The sequence below is a fragment of the Bufo gargarizans genome, chromosome 2, assembly GCF_014858855.1.
Source record: "Bufo gargarizans isolate SCDJY-AF-19 chromosome 2, ASM1485885v1, whole genome shotgun sequence".
Classification (NCBI taxonomy): domain Eukaryota; kingdom Metazoa; phylum Chordata; class Amphibia; order Anura; family Bufonidae; genus Bufo; species Bufo gargarizans.
In genome coordinates this window covers 372,385,170-372,410,402 of record NC_058081.1, presented here as the reverse complement: position 1 = coordinate 372,410,402, position 25,233 = coordinate 372,385,170, and positions in this window count along the sequence as shown.

Below are 25,233 nucleotides of genomic sequence, written 5' to 3'. Positions count from 1 at the left end.
TTTTAGCACCTTCAGGCCAGTCTCTTCGAAGTGACTCAGAGGGAGGTTTTTGGCAACAGCAGAGGCCAGGTACAAATGTGGCCAGCCAGGGCCCACTACTGGAGGACGAGGAGGACGAGGATGAGGAGGAGGTGGAGGAGGATGAGGATGAAGCATGGTCACAGCGGGGTGGCACCCAACGCAGCTCGGGTCCATCACTGGTGCGTGGCTGGGGGGAAAGGCAGGACGATGACGATACGCCTCCCACAGAGGACAGCTTGTCCTTACCCCTGGGCAGCCTGGCACACATGAGCGACTACATGCTGCAGTGCCTGCGCAACGACAGCAGAGTTGCCCACATTTTAACCTGTGCAGACTACTGGGTTGCCACCCTGCTGGATCCACGGTACAAAGACAATGTGCCCACCTTACTTCCTGCACTGGAGCGTGATAGGAAGATGCGCGAGTACAAGCGCACGTTGGTAGACGCGCTACTGAGAGCATTCCCAAATGTCACAGGGGAACAAGTGGAAGCCCAAGGCCAAGGCAGAGGAGGAGCAAGAGGTCGCCAAGGCAGCTGTGTCAATGCCAGCTCCTTTGAGGGCCACAGCTAACTGCACCACCACCTGATACGCAACATGTTAGCAGGAGGCAACATTTCACTAACATGGTGGAACAGTACATGTGCACACCCCTCCACGTACTGACTGATGGTTCGGCCCCATTCAACTTCTGGGTCTCTAAATTGTCCACGTGGCCAGAGCTAGCCTTTTATGCCTTGGAGGTGCTGGCCTGCCCGGCGGCCAGCGTTTTGTCTGAACGTGTATTCAGCACGGCAGGGGGCGTCATTACAGACAAACGCAGCCGCCTGTCTACAGCCAATGTGGACAAGCTGACGTTCATAAAAATGAACCAGGCATGGATCCCACAGGATCTGTCCGTCCCTTGTCCAGATTAGACATTAACTACCTCCCCTTAACCATATATTATTGGACTCCAGGGCACTTCCTCATTCAATCCTATTTTTATTTTCATTTTACCATTATATTGCGAGGCTACCCAAAGTTGAATGAACCTCTCCTCTGTCTGGGTGCCGGGGCCTAAATATATGCCAATGGACTGTTCCAATGTTGGGTGACGTGAAGCCTAATTCTCTGCTATGACATGCAGACTGATTCTCTGCTGACATGAAGCCAGATCCTCTGTTACGGGACCTCTCTCCTCTGCCTGGGTGCTGGGCCTAAATTCATGAAAATGGACTCTTACAGTGGTCGGTGACGTGAAGCCTGATTCTCTGCTATGATATGAAGACTGATTCTCTGCTGACATGAAGCCAGATTGTCTGTTACGGGACCTCTCTCCTCTGCCTGGGTGCTGGGCCTAAATATATGCCAATGGACTGTTGCAGTGGTGGCTGACATGAAGCCTCATTCTCTGCTATGACATGCAGACTAATTCTCTGCTGACATGAAATCAGATCCTCGGTTACGGGACCTCTCTCCTCTGCCTGTGTGCTGGGCCTAAATATATGCCAATGGACTGTTGCAGTGGTGGCTGACGTGAAGCCTGATTCTCTGCTATGATATGAAGACTGATTCTCTACTGACATGAAGCCAGATTGTCTGTTACGGGACCTCTCTCCTCTGCCTGGGTGCTGGGCCTAAATATATGCCAATGGACTGTTGCAGTGGTGGCTGACGTGAAGCCTCATTCTCTGCTATGACATGCAGACTAATTCTCTGCTGACATGAAGCCAGATTCTCTGTTACGGGACCTCTCTCCTCTGCCTGGGTTCCGGGGCCTGAATATCTGAGAATGGACTGTTCCAGTGGTGGGTGACGGGAAGCCAGATTCTCTGCTATGGGACCTCTCTCCAATTGATTTTGGTTAATTTTTATTTATTTAATTTTTATTTTAATTCATTTCCCTATCCACATTTGTTTGCAGGGGATTTACCTACATGTTGCTGCCTTTTGCAGCCCTCTAGCCCTTTCCTGGGCTGTTTTACAGCCTTTTTAGTGCCGAAAAGTTCGGGTCCCCATTGACTTCAATGGGGTTCGGGTTCGGGACGAAGTTCGGATCGGGTTCGGATCCCGAACCAGAACATTTTCGGGAAGTTCGGCCGAACTTCTCGAACCCGAACATCCAGGTGTTCGCTCAACTCTACACACAACGGATCCTGTCTGTGTAGCAGCTGTAAGACCTGTATGGCCCCATCAGAATTGGCTTATGATTTGTTAGCCAAAAGCAGGAGTGGATACAAAAGACTGAAGACATGCAAATATTCCACCTGTCATCTCTGTTTTAGATCCACTCATGTTTTTTTTTTTTTGCATTAGCAATACTGATGGATTATTGTGCAAATGCTGACCAAGTGAAGGCGTACGCTCCACAGACAGGATCTGTTTTTTGTGCGCTATTGTTCTGACAAATCAGAGGAAGGGCAAATTAATCAGTGATGTCAATAAAAACTTACTGCTGATACCCTCTCCACTCTGTCAGGGGGGCTCTACTTGTATAAGCATTTAATAGAACAGGTGCTGTTTACATCTATGTGGAATCAGCTGGCGACAGTGTAAAAGGAGTGTGCTTCTTCTTGGAGCTAACATCGACCTGTAAGGCTGAGTTTATACTTGAGTTATGTGGTCAGTTTTGGCCCCGTGACTGCCCAAATAAGTGAAGTGTGCAGCGATTCTAAGAGTGATGCCTGTCATCTGCTTGTCATACAGACTCACAGTATTATTTCACTACCACAGCACATTCCCTATGGGTGTTACTGCAAGGCACAGTGATCTACACCACTATAAAGGCTCTCTGCAGCCCGGAAATAGTTGTTTTTAACAAGATTTGCCGCAAATAAATTTGTATCGAAGCAAATCTTTTCGGAAAATTCAGCGAACTGGTCAAATCAAATTTTTGAGAAATCCGCTCATCTCTAGTCATGATCACTATTGAAAGTCAATGGGGGATGCATCCGTTTTCTATTTTGTCAAACAGTGTCAGAGAAAGCAGATCCATACCCATTGACCCTCATCGTGGGTCATGACGGATCTGCTCTGCTCCACATCCCAGGATGAAAAGCAAACCGCAGCATTATGTGGTTTGCTCTCCGGTATGAGAATAGAATGAAATGCATTTTGGAGCATTCTGTTCAGTTACATTTTGTCCCCATTGACAATGAATGGTGACAAAACAGAAGCGTTTTGACGGATCTCAATACCGGAAAATATTAGCGCTAGCGTGAAAGTAGCCTAAGACTGGGCCCCCTCTTGCCCTGGGCCACATAGCAGTCGCATGGTCTGCCACTATGGCAGTTATGCCCCTGCACACAAGCATAAAAGCATGTTTCAGCATGCAGACCTTTATTTGGCACTTGTGTTTTTATTGTTGTGTGCACTAAAGTAAAGCATTGATCCAGTGGTTACATGGAATTTTTGGGCACTGTATCTACTGGTGCCTCTAGGTGGAATTGACTCCAAAGCAAGCATGCTATCAAAGAGCACCGCCAATCAGGCGAGGAAGATGCAATCGCCTCAGATGGCGCAGCTCTAAAGCCTATCAGAGGCTGGCGCAGACATCACCATCACATCAATATCATTGTGCAGGCTGAATACAGCCGCATGGTGGTAAGTAGAGTTGAGCGGACACCTGGATGTTCGGGTTCGAGAAGTTCGGCCGAACTTCCCGGAAATGTTCGGGTTCGGGATCTGAACCCGACCCGAACTTCGTCCCGAACCCGAACCCCATTGAAGTCAATGGGGACCAGAACTTTTCGGCACTAAAAAGGCTGTAAAACAGCCCAGGAAAGGGCTAGAGGGCTGCAAAAGGCAGCAACGTGTAGGTAAATCCCCTGCAAACAAATGTGGATAGGGAAATGAATAAAAATAAAAATAAAATAAATAAAAATTAACCAATATCAATTGGAGAGAAGTCCCATAGCAGAGAATCTGGCTTCACGTCACCCACCACTGTAACAGTCCATTGTCAGATATTTAGGCCCAGGCACCCAGGCAGAGGAGAGAGGTCCCGTAACAGAGAATCTGGCTTCATGTCAGCATAGAATCAGTCTTCATGTCATAGCAGAGAATCAGGCTTCAAGTCACCCAACATTGGAACAGTCCATTGGCATATATATAGGCCCAGGCACCCAGGCAGAGGAGAGAGGTCCCGTAACAGAGAATCTGGCTTCATGTCAGCAGAGAATCAGTCTGCATGTCATAGAAGAGAATCAGGTTTCACGTCAGCCACCACTGTAACAGTCCATTGTCATATATTTAGGCCCAGGCACCCAGGCAGAGGAGAGAGGTCCCGTAACAGAGAATCTGGCTTCATGTCAGCAGAGAATCAGTCTGCATGTCATAGCAGAGAATCAGGCTTCACGTCACCCAACATTGGAACAGTCCATTGGCATATATTTAGGCCCAGGCACCCAGGCAGAGGAGAGAGGTCCCGTAACAGAGAATCTGGCTTCATGTCAGCAGAGAATCAGTCTGCATTTCATAGAAGAGAATCAGGCTTCACGTCACCCACCACTGTAACAGTCCATTGTCATATATTAAGGCCCAGGCACTCAGGCAGAGGAGAGAGGTCCCGTAACAGAGAATCTGGCTTCATGTCAGCAGAGAATCAGTCTGCATGTCATAGCAGAGAATCAGGCTTCACGTCACCCACCACTGTAACAGTCCATTGTCATATATTTAGGCCCAGGCAACCAGCCAGAGGAGAGAGGTCCCGTAACAGAGAATCTGGCTTCATGTCAGCAGAGAATCAGTCTGCATGTCATAGCAGAGAATCAGGCTTCACGTCACCCAACATTGGAACAGTCCATTGGCATATATTTAGGCCCAGGCACCCAGGCAGAGGAGAGAGGTCCCGTAACAGAGAATCTGGCTTCATGTCAGCAGAGAATCAGTCTGCATGTCATAGCAGAGAATCAGGCTTCACGTCACCCACCACTGTAACAGTCCATTGTCATATATTTAGGCCCAGGCACCCAGGCAGAGGAGAGAGGTCCTGTAACAGAGAATCTGGCTTCATGTCAGCAGAGAATCAGTCTGCATGTCATAGCAGAGAATCAGGCTTCACGTCACCCACCACTGTAACAGTCCATTGTCATATATTTAGGCCCAGGCACCCAGGCAGAGGAGAGAGGTACCGTAACAGAGAATCAGGCTTCATGTCAGCAGAGAATCAGTCTGCATGTCATAGCAGAGAATCAGGATTCACATTACCCACCACTGTAACAGTCCATTGTCATATATTTAGGCCCAGGCACCCAGCCAGAGGAGAGAGGTCCTCTAACAGAGAATCTGGCTTCATGTCAGCAGAGAATCAGTCTGCATGTCATAGCAGAGAATCAGGCTTCACGTCATCCAACATTGGAACAGTCCATTGTCATATATTTAGGCCCAGGCACCCAGGCAGAGGAGAGAGGTCCCGTAACAGAGAATCTGGCTTCATGTCAGCAGAGAATCAGTCTGCATGTCATAGCAGAGAATCAGGCTTCACGTCACCCACCACTGTAACAGTCCATTGTCATATATTTAGGCCCAGGCACCCAGGCAGAGGAGAGAGGTCCCGTAACAGAGAATCTGGCTTCATGTCAGCAGAGAATCAGTCTGCATGTCATAGCAGAGAATCAGGCTTCACGTCACCCACCACTGTAACAGTCCATTGTCATATATTTAGGCCCAGGCACCCAGGCAGAGGAGAGAGGTCCCGTAACAGAGAATCTGGCTTCATGTCAGCAGAGAATCAGTCTGCATGTCATAGCAGAGAATCAGGCTTCACGTCACCCAACATTGGAATAGTCCATTGGCATATATTTAGGCCCCGGCACCCAGACAGAGGAGAGGTTCATTCAACTTTGGGTAGCCTCGCAATATAATGGTAAAATAAAAATAAAAATAGGATTGAATGAGGAAGTGCCCTGGAGTACAATAATATATGGTTAAGGGGAGGTAGTTAATGTCTAATCTGCACAAGGGATGGACAGGTCCTGTTGGATCCATGCCTGGTTCATTTTTATCAACGCCAGCTTGTCCACATTGGCTGTAGACAGGCGGCTGCATTTGTCTGTAATGACGCCCCCTGTCGTGCTGAATACACGTTCAGACAAAACGCTGGCCACCGGGCAGGCCAGCACCTCCAAGGCATAAAAGGCTAGCTCTGGCCACGTGGACAATTTAGAGACCCAGAAGTTGAATGGGGCAGAACCATCAGTCAGTACGTGGAGGGGTGTGCACACGTACTGTTTCACCATGTTAGTGAAATGTTGCCTCCTGCTAACACGTTGCGTATCAGGTGGTGGTGCAGTTAGCTGTGGAGTGTTGACAAAACTTTTCCACATCTCTGCCATGCTAACCCTGCCCTCAGAGGAGCTGGCCGTGACACAGCTGCCTTGGCGACCTCTTGCTCCTCCTCTGCCTTGGCCTTGGGCTTCCACTTGTTCCCCTGTGACATTTGGGAATGCTCTCAGTAGCGCGTCTACCAACGTGCGCTTGTACTCGCGCATCTTCCTATCACGCTCCAGTGCAGAAAGTAAGGTGGGCACATTGTCTTTGTACCATGGATCCAGCAGGGTGGTAACCCAGTAGTCCGCACACGTTAAAATGTGGGCAACTCTGCTGTCGTTGCGCAGGCACTGCAGCATGTAGTCGCTCATGTGTGCCAGGCTGCCCAGGGATAAGGACAAGCTGTCCTCTGTGGGAGGCATATCGTCATCGTCCTGCGTTTCCCCCCAGCCACGCACCAGTGATGGGCCCGAGCTGCGTTGGGTGCCACCCCGCTGTGACCATGCTTCATCCTCATCCTCCTCCACCTCCTCCTCATCCTCGTCCTCCTCATCCTCCAGTAGTGGGCCCTGGCTGGCCACATTTGTACCTGGCCTCTGCTGTTGCAAAAAACCTCCCTCTGATTCACTTCTAAGAGACTGGCCTGAAAGTGCTAAAAATGACCCCTCTTCCTCCTCCTCCTCCTCCTGGGCCACCTCCTCTTCCATCATCGCCCTAAGTGTTTTCTCAAGGAGACATAGAAGTGGTATTGTAATGCTGATAACGGCGTCATCGCCACTGGCCATGTTGGTGGAATACTCGAAACAGCGCAACAGGGCACACAGGTCTCGCATGGAGGCCCAGTCATTGGTGGTGAAGTGGTGCTGTTCCGCAGTGCGACTGACCCGTGCGTGCTGCAGCTGAAACTTCACTATGGCCTGCTGCTGCTCGCACAGTCTGTCCAGCATGTGCAAGGTGGAGTTCCACCTGGTGGGCACGTCGCATATGAGGCGGTGAGCAGGAAGGCCGAAGTTACGCTGTAGCGCAGACAGGCGAGCAGCAGCAGGATGTGAAGAGCGCAAGCATATTAGCCAACTTTGGAAAAGCTGGGACCATTTTTTTCATACTAGGGCACGTCTCTAACTCCATCCAAAACATACCCATAACTATAGAAACCCAATCAAACCTGGTTCCCTCAATGCCCCCATATAGTAATTATTTACCCTTTGTGTAACCACACAGTAGTTATGCCCGCATTATACCCTTTTACAGTAGTAATGCCCAGACTGTGTTCCTAATAGTAGCAATACCCACATTGTGCCCCTTCACAGTAGTAATGCCCACGTTGTGCCCCTTGTAGTTCTTATTCCCACATTGTGCCTCCTTCACAGTAGTCATGCCCAGATGTGCCTCCTTCATAGTAGTTATGCCCAGAGGTTCCCCTTCACAGTAGTTATGACCAGATACTGTATGTGTCCTCTTCACAGTAGTTATGACCAAATGTGCCCTCTTCACAGTAGTTAAGCCCAGATGTGCCCCCTCACAGTAGTAATAACCAGATGTGCCCTCTTCACAGTAGTTACTGTATGCCTAGATATGTGCCCCTTCACAGTATCTATGATGAGATGTGCCCCCTTCACAGTAGTTATGATCATAAATGTGCCCCATTCAGTAGCAGAGCAGCAGGGGTCAGAGCAGTGTTGGATTGGCAAAGGTAGGTAATTTAATGAATAATACTTAATTTTTATTTTTTATCTATTCTAACCTCTAAAAAAGGTCTCCCTCAGAAAGTTCATTTAAATCCTATGTTCCTTTTCACAATACCTTGCAGTTAAATTATAGAATTTTATTTGTCTGCAGCCCCCACAAAAGTGGTCTAAGTCTACAGGAAGCTGCTCTTGAACTAGAAAATAAACAGTGTAAAATCCCAATTATTGGACATGAAGAATGAAGAATGAAGTCTTCTGAATAGCTAGCAGAGCGGATATTAAGTACTAGGAGACCCCTAAGTGAACCCTGGATTGTACTCAGATCCACAGACATTAAGGGGGTCATTTACCAACCGATATATGCCAGTTTTCTGATATATATCTGTCGCAGATTGCGGCGCAAAGGTCACCAGGCACGTCTCATTTGCCATATTCTACGACTATTGGAACGTGGGGGGGTAAAAATTAAAATGCAAAAATAAGCACAGTACTTAATCGGTTAAAATGTATTGATGATAAGTCCTGCATCTTCAATTATTAAAAAAAAATCTTTAAAATGGGGGCAAATATGTCATGTATACAAAGAGGGTAGGCCTTCAGAATAATTTCTTCTGGTGGGCTCAAGGAAGTTCAGTCTGATCCTGATTTTACAAAAAAAAAAAAAGTGTGGAAGCACCCTAAAACAGATTAGTCTTGAATGGTAATGTACTTGGGAACCAAATACCGAAGGTAAGCACCAAATAGATACCATTTATGACACATTCACTTTATACCGTTTTGCTAAATGTTATGTCATGTTTTTATTGTATGTATTAATTTAGTTTATGAAGCTGACAATCCTATATCTAAATCTGGTTACATCAATATAATCATGTACGTCTTCCATTCATTATATTTTGAAAGAGGCAAGATATGTAGGTTTTAAAGTAGTGCATTAGCCTGGAAAATAAGTGATTCTGCATACCACTGTTGTATAGAGAGAAGTTAGTTGTCTTGTAAGAACCGCATTAGGAAAGCAGCTACTAAATTAACCTTTTGCTGCCATTTATTAACTATGTTTATTATTATTTTGCATGCCTATTTCTACAGTTTTATCCAAGCCATCACAATAGATCGCCTCCTGTTCTTGCTGTTAGTTTCATGCTGCTTCCTCTTATGGGCATAGAATTGACTCAGTCAACCATTAAATCAAACTACTATATTTAATAGAAATATTGCTCATATATATATTGTTTTGATAAACAGAACAATAGATGCCTTAAATGCATACTAAATCTCTGGGAAGAGAAAAAGACAAACTGGTTTTATCTTTATGCTGGCGTATATTGTGACTTTTTCTGTTGTTTAATCTGTAAGACAAATTTATCAATAGTCTTTTTTCAGTCAGTTTTCTGAAATCTAGCAGTTTTTGGGGCCTTCCTATGGAGAAAATTGGTTTGTGGTCTTATTTATCATTGAGACATTTGGAAAAGTCTCCAAATAATGTCTCAACTGCACTCCACTGCTGCCCTGCCATAGCTGTTGGCAGGTGAAAATAAGTAACGTAATAGCTTGCCTGTTCTATATTTAACAAGTATGCTCCTAATACATTTGACGCACACGGACCATTATCTTTACAGAAATACATGTTTAAACAAACTTCAGTTTGTTCCTTGCTGATAAATCAGAGCCAAAGTTTTCTAGATATAATTGAAGGGGTTGGCCACTACTTACAACATTGTAAGAGGCAGGGTAAAAATGAGTTTCCAAATATACTTTATTTAAAAATCTGTCTGCTAACCTTTTTAGAGTAAGCCACACCCCCTGAGCCCCGCTCTGCCGTGCAACCAGTTTGTCCATGGTTGCACGCAACATGGAGGAGCTATAGAGAAAGTGTTGAACGCGAAAATTCGAATAGCAAATATTAATTGCGAATATCGGCACTTCGAGAATTCATGAATATGTAGACTATAGTGATATATTCATCAGTAACCTCCCATTTTGCTTGTGGGCCAATGAGAAGCCATGAGAAGGCTGCAATGTCTTTGTCTGAGCTTAGCAACATCCCTAGCAACCAATAGGAAAGTTGCCTACCCCTTACTATATAAGAACCTCCCCAGCAGCCCTTGTATGCAGTATTTTGCAGTGTTATTGCTGTACTCTCTGCTTTCCTGTGTCATTACATTAGTTAGTTAGTTAGTTAGCTAGATAGTTAGTGGGAGAGCGTCAGTGTAGCTTAGATAGTGATAGTGTAGCTGATAGGTTCTGCTGTCCATACATACATGCTACATACATAGTGCTGTGATAGCACAAGTTCACAACAATACTTAGTGCACCAATCACTAATAAGTAGTCAGACCTGTGTAGGAAAGCGCAAGGGGCTGTCATTGACAGAAAATATGTGTCACTGAGGTTCCTGGCCTCGCTGAGGTAAGAGCCGGTAATTTTAAGTGTCAGAGGCAGATAGTGCTGACTGACACTATTGGTTATTTAGTGTGGCTGTAAAGCCGATCCTGGCCGGCTCTTGCTGGGAGCACCAAAGTGCAGGGTGGGTGGCTGTTCCCCATGTTCCAGGCCGGGTTTTGGTTAGGGATATAAAACCCAGCCAGCAGTCTCAGCTGGTGGTGGATTATCCTCCATCTGACAGTGAAGCTTTGCCAGTCTCTGTGTTGGGGCCTGAGAGTTTGGGCCGGGATTAATGCCTGCTATCTTGTTTGGATGAAAGCACGTAGACTTCTGTTTCACCCAAGGACTTATGTGTTGCTGCCTGGAGTGAACTAACACCATACTCAAGGTGACATTTTTTTCTTTGAAACTGACTTTTTGTTGTCACTTTCCTTATGTGTGAATAAAACACTGAACTGTTTAAGTTAAAGACGTTGTTATTGCCTCTATACTGCATCTGCAATACTGCCTACCAGAGCAAATCCACACAGATGTTAAAATGTGAAGTTGAACGTGTTGTGCCAAAATATTCACATTCTTAGCGCCCATTTCGCATTTGTGAATATATTGGAGCACTTTATATGCATATTAAGCTATTGTGATGTTCTGCCATGCCAACCATTTTCTCCAGTCTCAGCAAACTTCTAACAGCTTGAAAAATGTAGCTATAGTGATCCACGTCCAAATTTTGTGCGTATTATGCAAATATTACATTGCCGATTTTTCGCGATCGAGAAAATAATCTCGAATCCGGGAATATATGACAAATATTCTACCAAATATTTGCTAAATATCACTAATTCAAATATTGTCAATGCCGCTCATCACTAGTGTAAATGCGCATGCGCTGCTTTTCCTTATCTGCCTAAGAGCAGTGCATGTCGAGTCTTTCACTGCTACTGGTGCGCTCCCTGCTCTGACTCTGCTTGTTCTGTCTGTATAGCTTATTCCTGTCAGAGTTCGGATGGGGAGCCTAGTAGGTGCGCGTCGGATCGCCTGGCTGTAATTTACAATCTCCAGAGCCAATGTAAAGTACATTTTATGTGTGTGTATACAGTACAGACCAAAAGTTTGGACACACCTTCTCATTCAAAGAGTTGTCTTTATTTTCATGACTATGAAAATTGTAGATTCACACTGAAGGCATCAAAACTATGAATTAACACATGTGGAATTATATACATAACAAAAAAGTGTGAAACAACTGAAAATATGTCATATTCTAGGTTCTTCAAAGTAGCCACCTTTTGCTTTGATTACTGCTTTGCACACTCTTGGCATTCTCTTGATGAGCTTCAAGATGTAGTCACCTGAAATGGTTTTCACTTCACAGGTGTGCCCTGTCAGGTTTAATAAGTGGGATTTCTTGCCTTATAAATGGGGTTGGGACCATCAGTTGCGTTGTGGAGAAGTCAGGTCGATACACAGCTGATAGTCCTACTGAATAGACTGTTAGAATTTGTATTATGGCAAGAAAATAGCAGCTATGTAAAGAAAAACGAGTGGCCATCATTACTTTAAGAAATAAAGGTCAGTCAGTCTGAAAAATTGGGAAAACTGTGAAAGTGTCCCCAAGTGCAGTCACAAAAACCATCAAGTGCTACAAAGAAACTGGCTCACATGTGGACCGCCCCAGGAAAGGAAGACCAAGAGTCACCTCTGCTCCGGAGGATAAGTTCATCCGAGTCACCAGCCTCAGAAATCGCAGGTCAACAGTAGCTCAGATTAGAGACCAGGTCAATGCCACACAGAGTTCTAGCAGCAGACACATCTCTAGAACAACTGTTAAGAGGAGACTGTGTGAATCAGGCCTTCATGGTAGAATATCTGCTAGGAAACCACTGCTAAGGACAGGCAACAAGTAGAAGAGACTTGTTTGGGCTAAAGAACACAAGGAATGGACAGTAGACCAGTGGAAATCTGTGCTTTGGCCTGATGAGTCCAAATTTGAGATCTTTGGTTCCAACCACTGTGTCTTTGTGCGACGCAGAAAAGGTGAACGGATGGACTCTACATGCCTGGTTCCCACCGTGAAGCATGGAGGAGGAGGTGTGATGGTGTGGGGGTGCTTTACTGGTGACACTGTTGGGGATTTATTTAAAATTGAAGGCATACTGAACCAGGATGGCTACCACAGCATCTTGAAGCGGCATGCTATTCCATTCGGTTTGCGTTTAGTTGGACCATCATTTATTTTTCAACAGGACAATGACCCCAAATACACCTCCAGGCTGTGTAAGGTCTATTTGACCACTTCAGGCTGGGTAAGGGCTATTTGACCATGAAAGAGAGTGACGGGATGCTGCGCCAGATGACCTGGCCTCCACAGTCACTGGACCTGAACCTAATCGAGATGGTTTGGGGTGAGCTGGACCGCAGAGTGAAGGCAAAAGGGCCAACAAGTGCTAAGCATCTCTGGGAACTCCTTCAAGACTGTTTTAAGACCATTTCAGGTGACTACCTCTTGAAGCTCATCAAGAGAATGCCAAGAGTGTGCAAAGCAGTAGTCAAAGCAAAAGGTGGCTACTTTGAAGAACCTAGAATATGACATATTTTCAGTCGTTTCACACTTTTTTGTTATGTATATAATTCCACATGTGTTAATTCATAGTTTTGATGCCTTCAGTGTGAATCTACAATTTTCATAGTCATGAAAATAATCTAAATGAGAAGGTGTGTCCAAACTTTTGGTCTGTACTGTGTATGTATATATATATATATATATATATATATATATGTACACTCACCTAAAGAATTATTAGGAACACCTGTTCTATTTATCATTAATGCGATTATCTAGTCAACCAATCACATGGCAGTTGCTTCAATGCATGTAGGGTTGTGGTCCTGGTCAAGACAATTCCCTGAACTCCAAACTGAATGTCAGAATGGGAAAGAAAGGTGATTTAAGCAATTTTGAGTGTGGCATGGTTGTTGGTGCCAGACGGGCCGGTCTGAGTATTTCAGAATCTGCTCAGTTACTGGGTTTTTAATGCACAACCATTTCTAGAGTTTACAAAGAATGGTGTGAAAAGGGAAAAACATCCAGTATGCGGCAGTCCTGTGGGCGAAAAATGCCTTGCTGATGCTAGAGGTCAGAGGAGAATGGGCCGACTGAGTCAAGCTGATAGAAGAGCAACGTTGACTGAAATAACCACTCGTTACAACCGAGGTATGCGGCAAAGCATTTGTGAAGCCACAACACGCACAACCTTGAGGCGGATGGGCTACAACAGCAGAAGACCCCACTGGGTACCACTCATCTCCACTACAAATAGGAAAAAGAGGCTACAATTTGCATGAGCTCACCAAAATTGGACTGTTGAAGACTGGAAAAATGTTGCCTGGTGTGATGAGTCTCGATTTCTGTTGAGACATTCAAATGGTAGAGTCCGAATTTGGCGTAAACAGAATGAAAACATGTATCCATCATCTGATGGCTACTTCCAGCAAGATAATGCACCATGTCACAAAGCTCAAATCATTTCAAATTGGTTTCTTGTCTTGAACATGACAATGAGTTCACTGTACTAAAATGGCCCCCACAGTCACCAGATCTCAACCCAATAGAGCATCTTTGGGATGTGGTGGAACGGGAGCTTCGTGCCCTGGATGTGCATCCCTCAAATCTCCATCAACTGCAAGATGCTATCCTATCAATATGGGCCAACATTTCTAAAGAATGCTATCAGCACCTTGTTGAATCAATGCCACGTAGAATTAAGGCAGTTCTGAAGGCAAAAGGGGGTCCAACACCGTATTAATATGGTGTTCCTAATAATTCTTTAGGTGAGTGTGTGTATATATATATATTTGTGGGAGGAGCTAAGCGAGGAACAGAATAGGCATGCCTACGGACTGTCCCAACCCAACTGGCTGGAGTGTGCCCGGCGCCAGTGACGAGGTAAGGCCTGAATAGTGGGCCACCTAGGAGGAGAGTATAAGAAAAGGGATGGGAGGGAGGGGCAACAAACGGGCGCCCCCCCTGCTTGGAGGAGGGGGTTTATAAAGGGTAAGCACGCTCCTCCCACAACTACAGGCTGCAAGCAGCCTTCAACATTTGTGGGAGGAGCTAAGCGAGGAACAGAATAGGCATGCCTACGGACTGTCCCAACCCAACTGGCTGGAGTGTGCCCGGCGCCAGTGACGAGGTAAGGCCTGAATAGTGGCCAAAGAGAACTGGTACGTAGCAGGGAGTGAAGCATTAATTGACGCATAGTGTGAACCAATGCCAAAGAACAAAAGGCTCTGGAGATCTCCGCCCATGGATTCTGAATGTACCTGTGAAGCCGGACAACCGCCAACGACCCATCTCGCGGATGACATGCGCCGGTACCCGGTGACCTGACGCCGTGGATGCGGCCCCTAGCGGAGGAGTGCCTGGATGTCGTGCTAGGGTTGAACCCAGCCCTGCGGCCAGGGTACGGATGTTGACATGAACCGGGTTGAAGGCAGGGGCCTACCGTTGATCGGGAGCCCCGGGACGTCTAGAGCGGAAGATCGGAGGGAGGCCAGGAGCTCCTGGAGCACCTTGACGGAACACCAACAGTTGGCCGTAGGGAAGAACTCTACCTCGGTGGGAGGACCAGCCTGATTGGACTCGGTGGCTGGGATGGACCGTATGAAGTGGACCAAATTCCAGGCGAGGTGTCGCCTGAGCAGGGTCGCTCGGTTGACCGCGCCGCCGGTGAACTGCCCGGTCCAAGAGCCCATGGAACCCTAGGAACATGGCTGCTTGGCGATGATGCTCGCTGAGTGCCCAAGGGAGACCGTCTAGGGCTACGGCCAAACTGCAGAAAGCTAGCCCGACACTGGTTGTCTCGCACCTGGTCCGCCGCGCTAACCCTGGGGGTGGCTTTGAAGGCCTGATACGAAACGGATTTGGCGGAGGGGTCACCGAGCACCCAACGGTATTGAATGCCGGCCAATACAGCTTGATGGTGTTGAATGACAGGTGGCGGTGCGTGTGGTAACGGGCTATGAAAGCCACTGGTTACCGCTGAAACCCTGAGCGTTCCAGGCAAATAACGGATCCTGAGCGATTCAGGCAACTGTGTACAACCTGTGGGACCAAAAGACCTGAGCGATTCAGGCAAAGCGAACCCCCTGTGGGACACAGACCTGAGCGATCAGGGAATCTGTAACCTGAGAAATCAGGGAAAACACACAACCTGAAAATACCGCCAACCTGGAGACAGGAAACAAAACCTGAGCGATTCCGGAAAATACGTGACCTGGGTGAATCAGGAAAACATACCACCCGGAGATACTGGCAACCTGAAGACAGAAAATACAAAACCTGAGCGATTCAGGGAAATGTAAAACCTGAGTGACTTGGGAACATACATAACCCGAACGACACAGACAACATGAATCCGGGCGATTCTGGAACATAAACCCGAGGAACTCAGGTAGACACATGAACCCGAGCGACCCAGGGAAATGCATGGACCCGAGTGATCCAGGAAACACGTAAAACCTGTGCGACTCCGGGAATTAGACCTGGGTGAATGGGCAAAAAAAACGTGCATTTTAGCTAATCCGGAAAACATGAACCTGAGAATCAGAAGGAAACGGAGAAGAACATGGTATAGAAAGGATTGCAACCTAACCGAATCAACGGACAGCGCTGCCGAGTCTCCGGCGATAACTGAAGACCTGGAAAGGTGGCTCGTGATAAATGAAGGAAGGCTCTGAGCTTTGGAGAGGCATCATGCCGCCACTCGGCTGGAACTTACCTGAAACCCGGCCCGTGGAGTGACGGGCATGGAGGAGCCCTGCGATATAACTGAGGATGGATCGACATTCCGGTGGGCTGAGCCCCTGCTTACAAGGAAAATAAGCTTGCGTCGGTGCGAGACCCGGAGAGAGGTGCGATCTGGTGGCACTGGAAAGAGGTGATGGAGAACCGGGATGCTGCCTGGGCGTCATGGCCAACTGCTGGGTGACCCTGGACAGCCAGCATCAGAGCCCGAAGTCGCGCCGCATGCAACAAACCTGTGGAAACAAAATCCAGACACACAGGACACGAATCGGGTACCCAGGAACCAGCCGGACGTTGCTGAACCAATCCCTGAGCCTTACAGGCTGACGCATGGAACCTGCGTAATTCGGGCGATGCACTGCCTCCTGAGTGGTTCAGGCGACATGGAATACTAAGCAACGCAGGCAATTATATGCATCTACATGAAGATGACGGACATCTGGGAGGGCCGGGCAGAACATCGAATCCGGCTGGACCTGGCCACTACATGCTCCCTGGGAGAGCCGGGAAAAAACAGAAGCCTGAGCGAATCAGGCCAACCTGACCTGCGTGAATCAGAGGAATACATAACCAGACTGTTCAGGTGAATATGAAACCTGGGAACAACCGACCTGGAAGCGGAAGGAAAACAAACCTGAATCAGAGAACACACCACACCTGAGCGATTCAGGGAACACCACACCTGAGCGATTCAGGGAACACCACACCTGAGCGATTCAGGGAACACCACACCTGAGCGATTCAGGGAACACCACACCTGAGCGATTCAGGGAACACCACACCTGAGCGATTCAGGGAACACCACACCCCTAAGTGACTAAGGGAGGCATAACACCAGAGCGATTCAGGGACCTGGCCCCTGAGTCACTTAGGGAAGAAATGACATATGCGGTAGAAACATGACACCTGAATTGGAGAAAACATAACCCTGAGGATTCAGGGAAGACATGACACATGCGGTTCCTGGGTAAAATGACACCTGTAATTTGGAAAAAAAAAAAATAATAATAATGCCAGGGAAGACAAAACCTGAATGATTCAGGGTAGACATGACCCCTGGGACCTGAGGAAAAACATGAGACCTGAGCGATTCAGGGATCCGGGAAGATGATACCTGGGTGATACAGGGCAACCATGATACTTACGTGTTTCAGGGAAGACATTACCCCTGGGCGACACAGGGACGACATTGACCCCAAGATTCAGGGACGACCTCACACCCGCGCGATTCAGGGAAGACATTTGCACTTGAGTGATGCAGGGGGGAATGGTTCTGACCACGTAGAGGTGTTTGCTACTTACCTGAAAAGCACGGACCGTGCTACTGAACTCTGGGTGAGATGGAGACCTATGAACGGGAGCTAGTGACAATGAACGCTGCGTAGTGGCAAGGTGCACAGCAGGCCCGTGGCTGGGTTTTACCTGGACCAGGAGAAGAAGATTTGGCGGAACAAAAGCAGCTAGCTCGCAATCCTGGAGGCCGAGACCCTGTTGTACGTGAAAACAAGCTGGGTTTTGGACCGATACCCGGCAAGGGATGCGAACAGCTAGACCCCTGAGCAGGGAAAGGGTGCGTGACCCTGACCCAAGGGGAACTTGGGCCGGAATCGGGTCCGGATGACCCAGGGAACACATGACACACGGGAAAAACATGACCCCTGAAGAAACAGGGAACACATGAGCCCTGAACGCTTAGGAACACCAGGAGCTCGGCCAACCACGGAGATTTCATGAAACCCGAGCGAACAGGGAACACATGACCCTGGACGAACAAGGAACACCTGGCCCCCGACTGACCCAGTGAACACGTGCCACCAACATGAAGCTGGGCGGACATCATTCCTGAGTGATTTGGGAAAACATTACCTGAGTGAGTCAGGGAGACCTTGCATTCGAGTGATTCAGGGAGACATCGCACCTGAGCGATTCAGGGAGACCTTACACCTGAGCGAATCAGGGAGACATTACACCTGAGCGATTCAGGGAGACATTACACCTGAGCGATTCAGGGAGACATTACACCTGAGCGATTCAGGGAGACATTACACCTGAGCGATTCAGGGAGACATTACACCTGAGCGATTCAGGGAGACATTACACCTGAGCGATTCAGGGAGACATCACACCTGAGCGATTCAGGGAGACATTACACCTGAGCGATTCCGGAAGACCTCGCACCTGAATGATCCTGGAAGACATCGCACCTGAGTGATTCCAGCAGACATTACCAGAGAGATTCAGGAAGACATTACACCTGAGTGATTCAGGAAGACACTACACCTAAGCAAACCCGGAAGACACTGCCCCTGAGTGAATCAGGAAGACATTGCGCCTGAGTGACCCAGGAAGACATTACCCTGACCGATTCCGGAAGACATTACACCTAAGCACACCAGGAAGACACTGCCCCTGAGCGATTCAGGAAGACATTGTACCCAGAGCGACACCGCTGGACCCCTGATTGCCGAAACGTCCGCTCCCAGTGGTTGAGACCGGCCACTTTTTTTTTTTTTTTTTTTTCTTTTTTCAGCAGAACGAGGGTTAACGTTTAGCTGCAAGTTGCTGACTGCATCTTCCCCTTAAAATTTTTTTTTTTTTTTTTTTTTTTTTTTTTTTTAACCCAGCAGTGCGAGGGTTAAATGTGGGAACAAGCTGCTGATTCCTTTTTTTTTTTTTTTTTTTTGCTCAAGTCCCACATGGGGAGAAAAACAAACACACAAAATCATTTCAGTCGGCTGAGGGGCAAACCCCCCAACACAGCAAAACCAGCCATGGATGAATCCACGGCACGGGTTGCCGTAAACTGCCCCTGCCAGCCGGCCAGCCTCCCCGCCCTCCCCCCCCCGCCCCCAGGCGGAGCGGCATCCCGTGACGCCAAGCGCCGGAGAAAATAGCACAAGGAGCGGGGGGCGGGGAGCGGGGAGCCCGGCGATGATCACAGACCGGGCTGCAGCGGTGGGCAGACGGGCAGAGCGGGGCTGACGGGCAGGGCGCTGCCGAGCCCAAGAAACGAGGTGCCGATGGCGGCGCGCCTGGCCAGCCGCAGAGCAGCTATACTTACCCGAGGCAGTGCGGGGGTTAATGTGAGCAACAACCTGTGGATATACCTGCGGATTTTTTGGCGGTGCAGGGGTTAAGGGCAGCAACTGACAGACAGACAACACCAGCAGCTGACCCGCAGTGGCTGGAGAACGCGGCACATGCTGCCTGCTTGAACAGAGGAATTGGCTGTCCGCAGCCGCCAGCCCCGCCTCCCTCGGGATCCCTGGACCATCATGACCCCCGCACGAACCCCAGAGGGAAAGAGTGACCGCCCTGGAACGTCCGGCTGTGAAACCTTTCCTCATACTGGAAGCCCATCGGTGCCCGAGACCCCGTTGGACCCAGGTCATGGCTGCATGGACTCCCGTTGCTTCCTGAGCCCAGCCAGTCTTGGATAGTGGGCGCGGCCGCAGAACTCCGCCCCAGTGACGGACCGAGCCGCGCGCCGGCCGCGACGTCTGTGCTGGCTGAGTGCCAGGGTACCTGGAGGGAAGCCGTCCGGCCGCGACGTCCGTGGACTCCTACCGGAACCCCGAGCGATGCCTGAAGGCCCATCCCGGTTGCAGGGCGTGTTCGGGCGGAAAGCAGACGGGGCAGGGGGAGAAGCGGCTGGTGATGGTGGGAGGCCGCGGCCGCATGGAAGTGCCGAAGCACTTACCGCTGGCGCCGCTCTGCAGGTACAAACGGAAGTCACGGGAACCGGAAGTGACGTCACGGATCTGCCGAGGTGAGAACCATGCAACAAACGGGCGCCCCCCCTGCTTGGAGGAGGGGGTTTATAAAGGGTAAGCACGCTCCTCCCACAACTACAGGCTGCAAGCAGCCTTCAACATATATATACACAGACATATTTGGAATCGCCACATCCATACCAACCAGCGCTATAAAAATATAACATGACCCATCCCCGTATGTACCCCAAACAGGTACCAATTAAACCATCATTTCATCCTGCAAAAAATGAGCCCCTACATAACAAAACCACCCAAAAAATAAAAAAATATGGCTTTCACAAAATGGATACACTAAAACATGATTTTTGTTTTCAAAAATGCTTTTATTATGTAGATATATTAGGTATCGCTGCATTCATAACAACCTGCTCTATAAAATAATCACATGAACTACCCCCTCAGGCAAATGCCATAAAACAATAAAATAAAAACTGAGCCAAAAGAAAACCATTTTTGGGTCACCTTGCCCCATAAAGCGTAATATTGAATGATCCAAAAATCATATCTACCCAAAAATGGTACCAATAAAAACATCAACTCTTCCTGCAAAAAATGAGTCCATGCACAAGATGAACTCTTGTTCATCTTGTGCATGGAAACATAAGAAACATAATGGTGTGACACAAAGAAAAATAATTTGTTTTGTTTGGCCATGAATGTCATGTGATCACTCCTCTGAGGAGGTTTGCTGTGATGCATGCTGGGATTTATACTTTCACTTCGAAGCTGCTCCAACCACTCTAGCGATCCTGCCCAATCTGGGTTTCACTCCAAGCTTCATCAGGGACACCCCTGATGAAACTTGGAGCGAAACCCAGGTCGAGCAGGATTGCTAGAGGGGTTTTAACTTGTTGCCTGTATTTTACATATGTTTGTGAGTATAATAAATTTGTTTTATATTGGTATTGAAAACAGTGCTTCACTATTGGAGCAATTTAAATATTCCATACAGTAGCATAAAAAAAAAAGGAGATGAAGGAAAGAAAAACGAGGTGTTTGGATTAGTTTGATGTGCCTGCATGATCATCTACACTCGTGAGTATAATCATACGAGTTTTGTTAGCATTGAGTTACAGTGCTTCACTATCAGTGTGCTTTCTGATATCCCACAGGAACACCTAGTGGAAAGGAATGCTTGTAGGACCTGATGATTTTGCCTATATGTACTAAAGTGGATGATTTGAGCTGATTTGGATAGGGAAAACACGGTTCCATTAAAACGCATTGACTTAACTGTGAATTGTGCCCACTTCAACTTTGGGACCTGCAGTGGCGAATCCTCATTACAACGTACTGGAATTTTAAAGTTTTTTACATTAGAAAAATTATATGTACACAGTATATATCTCATGATACAAATACCTTGTGGTTTTAGTTATTATCTAGGTCCTTTAATTTTTTTTATGCGTATGGTGGCCAACCCCTTTAACTGACCAACTTATGCATTTCAACGAAAAGTCCTAATATTTAATAAACAGTTGAGATTTGTCCCTTTATGGGGAAATGTATGCTATTTTATTTTGCTCAGGTATTGTTACCTTTGTCAATATAATAATAATTAGGAACTAAATTGATTTAAAGGTCAGCTTTTAATAATCTCTTTTTTAGCTTCCACATTGTGTATTATTCCATTCTATGATGGTATGACAACTAGGCTTAGGGTTGAATGTGGAGATGGCATGGATGAAACAAGCTGGGAGCAAAGCAATGGCCAACACAGTGCACTGAGGCCCCCTGTGCAAAAAAAGTGTGTGGGCCTTTCTGTTAGCTTGTATGCAGCATACATTGTTTCATCATTTAACATAGATAACTATATTTATTTCTATTAACTCTAGAAAAAATGACGATAGGCTCTGCACACCATTGCACTGACACAAAAGTTTTCATGGGAGGTTGAGATACCAGTCAGACATTTTCATTGTACACCTTGCTACACTGACTCTCATTATTTGTTTTGTGACCAAACAAATAGAGCCATCATTCTGGCATAAACAGATATTTCTCCTTAGGTCCACTCTTTGACAGTTGAGAATTTTTGGGCTCACAGAACAAGCCTAATTAAAAGATAAATATGATTATATGTTTCTAATAATGACCCATTATTCCCTCCCGGCTGTTGTCATAGTAACTTCCACAATTAAATTAAAATGCAATCATGGCATGGATGAGCATTAGCCAAGCTTTTTTAGAGTTGTACACAAGTCATTAATTAAAGCATGTCCTTACCGGTGAACAGAAGCACATCATGCTGTCTACCATCCAATCAATGTCCATTACTATATACACTGTTTAGACTCTCATGATCAATGGCAGGGACAAAAGTGTTTTCAGGCAGGGACTATTGATGTTAAGGAGCTTAAATGATGACATAATAAGATTTAGGGTCCATTCACACAACCGTAATTCATTAGCAGATCTGCAAAAATGTGGATCTGTTCTTCCATAAAAAACGGAATGGAAAATGTTCCGTTTTTTGCAGATCCCCCAAATAATGGAAGGTGTATTTAAATTTTTTTTATAAAAATTTATGTGTTGAATAATAAAAAAAAAGTGACGTATATCAAAAAATTCAATCAGATTGCTTTAGCGCCATTTTGTCTGGCTTTGATTGCACAGAGAGCTTAGTGTGAAACTTGTGCTTTGTCGGCATCTCTTTTGGGCTATATTTCTTGTGTATCATGGCTAATGAACGAGAGGTTCTTCTGTACTGGCTAGTTTCTCGGAGATTTGGACGGCAGCCAGCTATGTTGTCTGATGAACTGAGAAAGAGGAGGCGGTGGGTTCATCCCATTGTTTCCCAGCGCCTACAGAAGGACCACTTTCACATCTTGCACTTCGATTTGCGGCAGCACCCAGATAAATTTCAGGGTTATTGCCATATGACAGTAGCTACTTTTGATATGTTGCTCGCGTCTCTCCGCTCTGGACTTTCCTGGACACAAACTTGAGGCGCAGCATTTCACCGGAAGAAAGACTTCTAGTCAAATTGAGGTGGGTTTATTAGTCTATCCTTAATTATAACTGTAAATACTTTGATTTAAAAAATAGGAACTTATAAATGTATTTTTTTCTTCACAGGTTCCTTGCAACTGGGAACTCTTTTGCCTCCTTGCATTATGAGTATCTCCTGGGAATCTCAACTATATTTGGGATCGTCTGTCACACATGTCAACTTATCTGGCAGCGACTCAGAGATGCGGTGATGCCCCAACCCAAGGCAGCAGATTGGCTTAGAATTGCTGATGGGTTTTATCAATCTGTGCAGTTTCCAAACTGCATAGGGGCATTGGATGGCAAACACATACGTGTTAAAGTATAACTGTTGTATTATTATTTTTTTGGAGTATTGGATTGTGGTGATTAATATCTTCTTGGTGGCCCTATTTCAAATTTTCACTGTGTATTCAATTACCCCTTAATTCCACAGTTTTGTTCCCTGTACTACCTACTTTTACCTCTGCTTAAAATAGGGTTGCTATGCAGGGTCCTTCTATGTGTTGAAGGATGGAGGACACAGAAGCAGGCAGTCTGCAAGGTCACATTACTGACAGCCAGGGACTGTAAGTAAATGATTAAAGCCAGGTCCTCCCCAGCAGCTGATAACAGTGCCTGGGCTGTGTGCACTTCTCCCTGTCCTTGCGCTTGGCAGACGCTCCCTCAGAGCTGGAGAAGTAGAGTTGAAGCAGCGCAGAGAAGGGAAGGGAGATCTGCCGTCTGCTCAGTGTATAAATGAAAGCAACATGTGGTAAGAGGACCCCTTTGTGCTGCAGGAGATTAACTCTTTAGGGGGGGCTCTGGTTACTGACACTTTTGAGGGGATATTGTTACTGGCTAGTGAGGGCAGGCGGGATTAGCCTCAGGGTGAGGGTAGTGGCGGCCATCTTAACTGAATAGTTAAATTGCCGTTTTATGCAGACTGGTTGCTAAGGGCTGAATCTTATTAAATATGGGGTAAGTCAGTCTAATAGTAACTGATTCTGGAATATCATGTTATTAGTAACTACATATATGAAAATTGAAATTAGGGTATAAGTGTGACAGTTATCCTTTAAGAAACCGCCTCCCTCAGGGTCCCAATATTTTAATTTCAAACAATATTTTTCAATAGCACTGTTGGCCTTAGTTGACAGTCATTATAGGTTTAATATTGTTAATATTGGGGCCTATGGAAGCACAGCAGACGCCCGCATCTTTTGTTCTTCTAGAATGGGTCAACGGCTTTGCGCCAACCAACTTGCCTTGCCAGAGCCCAGATGACTACCCGGATCTTCTGCTTCAGCCGCTTAATTTGTAATCATGGCAGACAAAGGGTTTGCATTATCTCCACATATAATGCAAGCTTTTCCTAGACACGATTTGGATGACCGAAAGCGCGCATTCAACTATTCTCTGTCTCGTGCACGTCAATATGTTGAATGTGCTTTTGGAATACTGTACAATAAATAGAGAGTGTTCATGTCATCCTTACAAATGAGTCCACAAAATGCCACCCTGGTGATACAGGCTTGTGTGGTTTTACACAATTTCACCAGGATTCATGATGCACCCTCCGAATCGGAAGTGGCCCCTTTTCCGACTATTTCATCTGTTGGATTAGACCATAATCAGCATGGAAGACCTGGATCTGCTGAACTAGCAGTTTGAGAACTCTGCTGATTACTTAATTAGTAGAGAGGGTTCATTATAATGGCAGCTGAACAGCATGGTACTTTTGGGTTATGGTTATATAAATGTATTTATTTAAATTAAATTTTTTAGTTAGCTCCCATATTGTTAGATTTGATTAGGGACTCGCAAGAGAATGAGGACCCTTGACGTGGGGTTGCGAGCTAATATTTTTTTTTTAAAACACTATAAATTATTTGAATGTTTTTGAAAAAAACGGACAAATAACTCATTGAAAAGAGTCTGTTATTCACCAGAGCCACCGCCTTACAAGATAGTGAAGAACACAAAGCGATTTCATGTACCCCACAATTCACTATCCAAGAGAAAATATCTCTCCTCTTCAAACTTCAACATTATTCGGGCGCTCAGTAATAATATATTGACGGTGGCCACTGAACTACAAGGAGAATGGAGTATACTAATTTAATAAAGCATTTATGTTGTCTGCCTTCTTAATTTTGTGACTTTAGTTTTATTTAAAATAGTGTTTTTATGTAGTGGCACCAGAACAGATCAGACATTGGTGACATATAAAATTTTTGTCTGTTTTGACTGAGACTGTGTAACCTTGTTTAGTTATTTAGGCGCAAGAGCAATGCTTTTTATACATGCGTTATTAATAACTGAATATTTGGTACTTT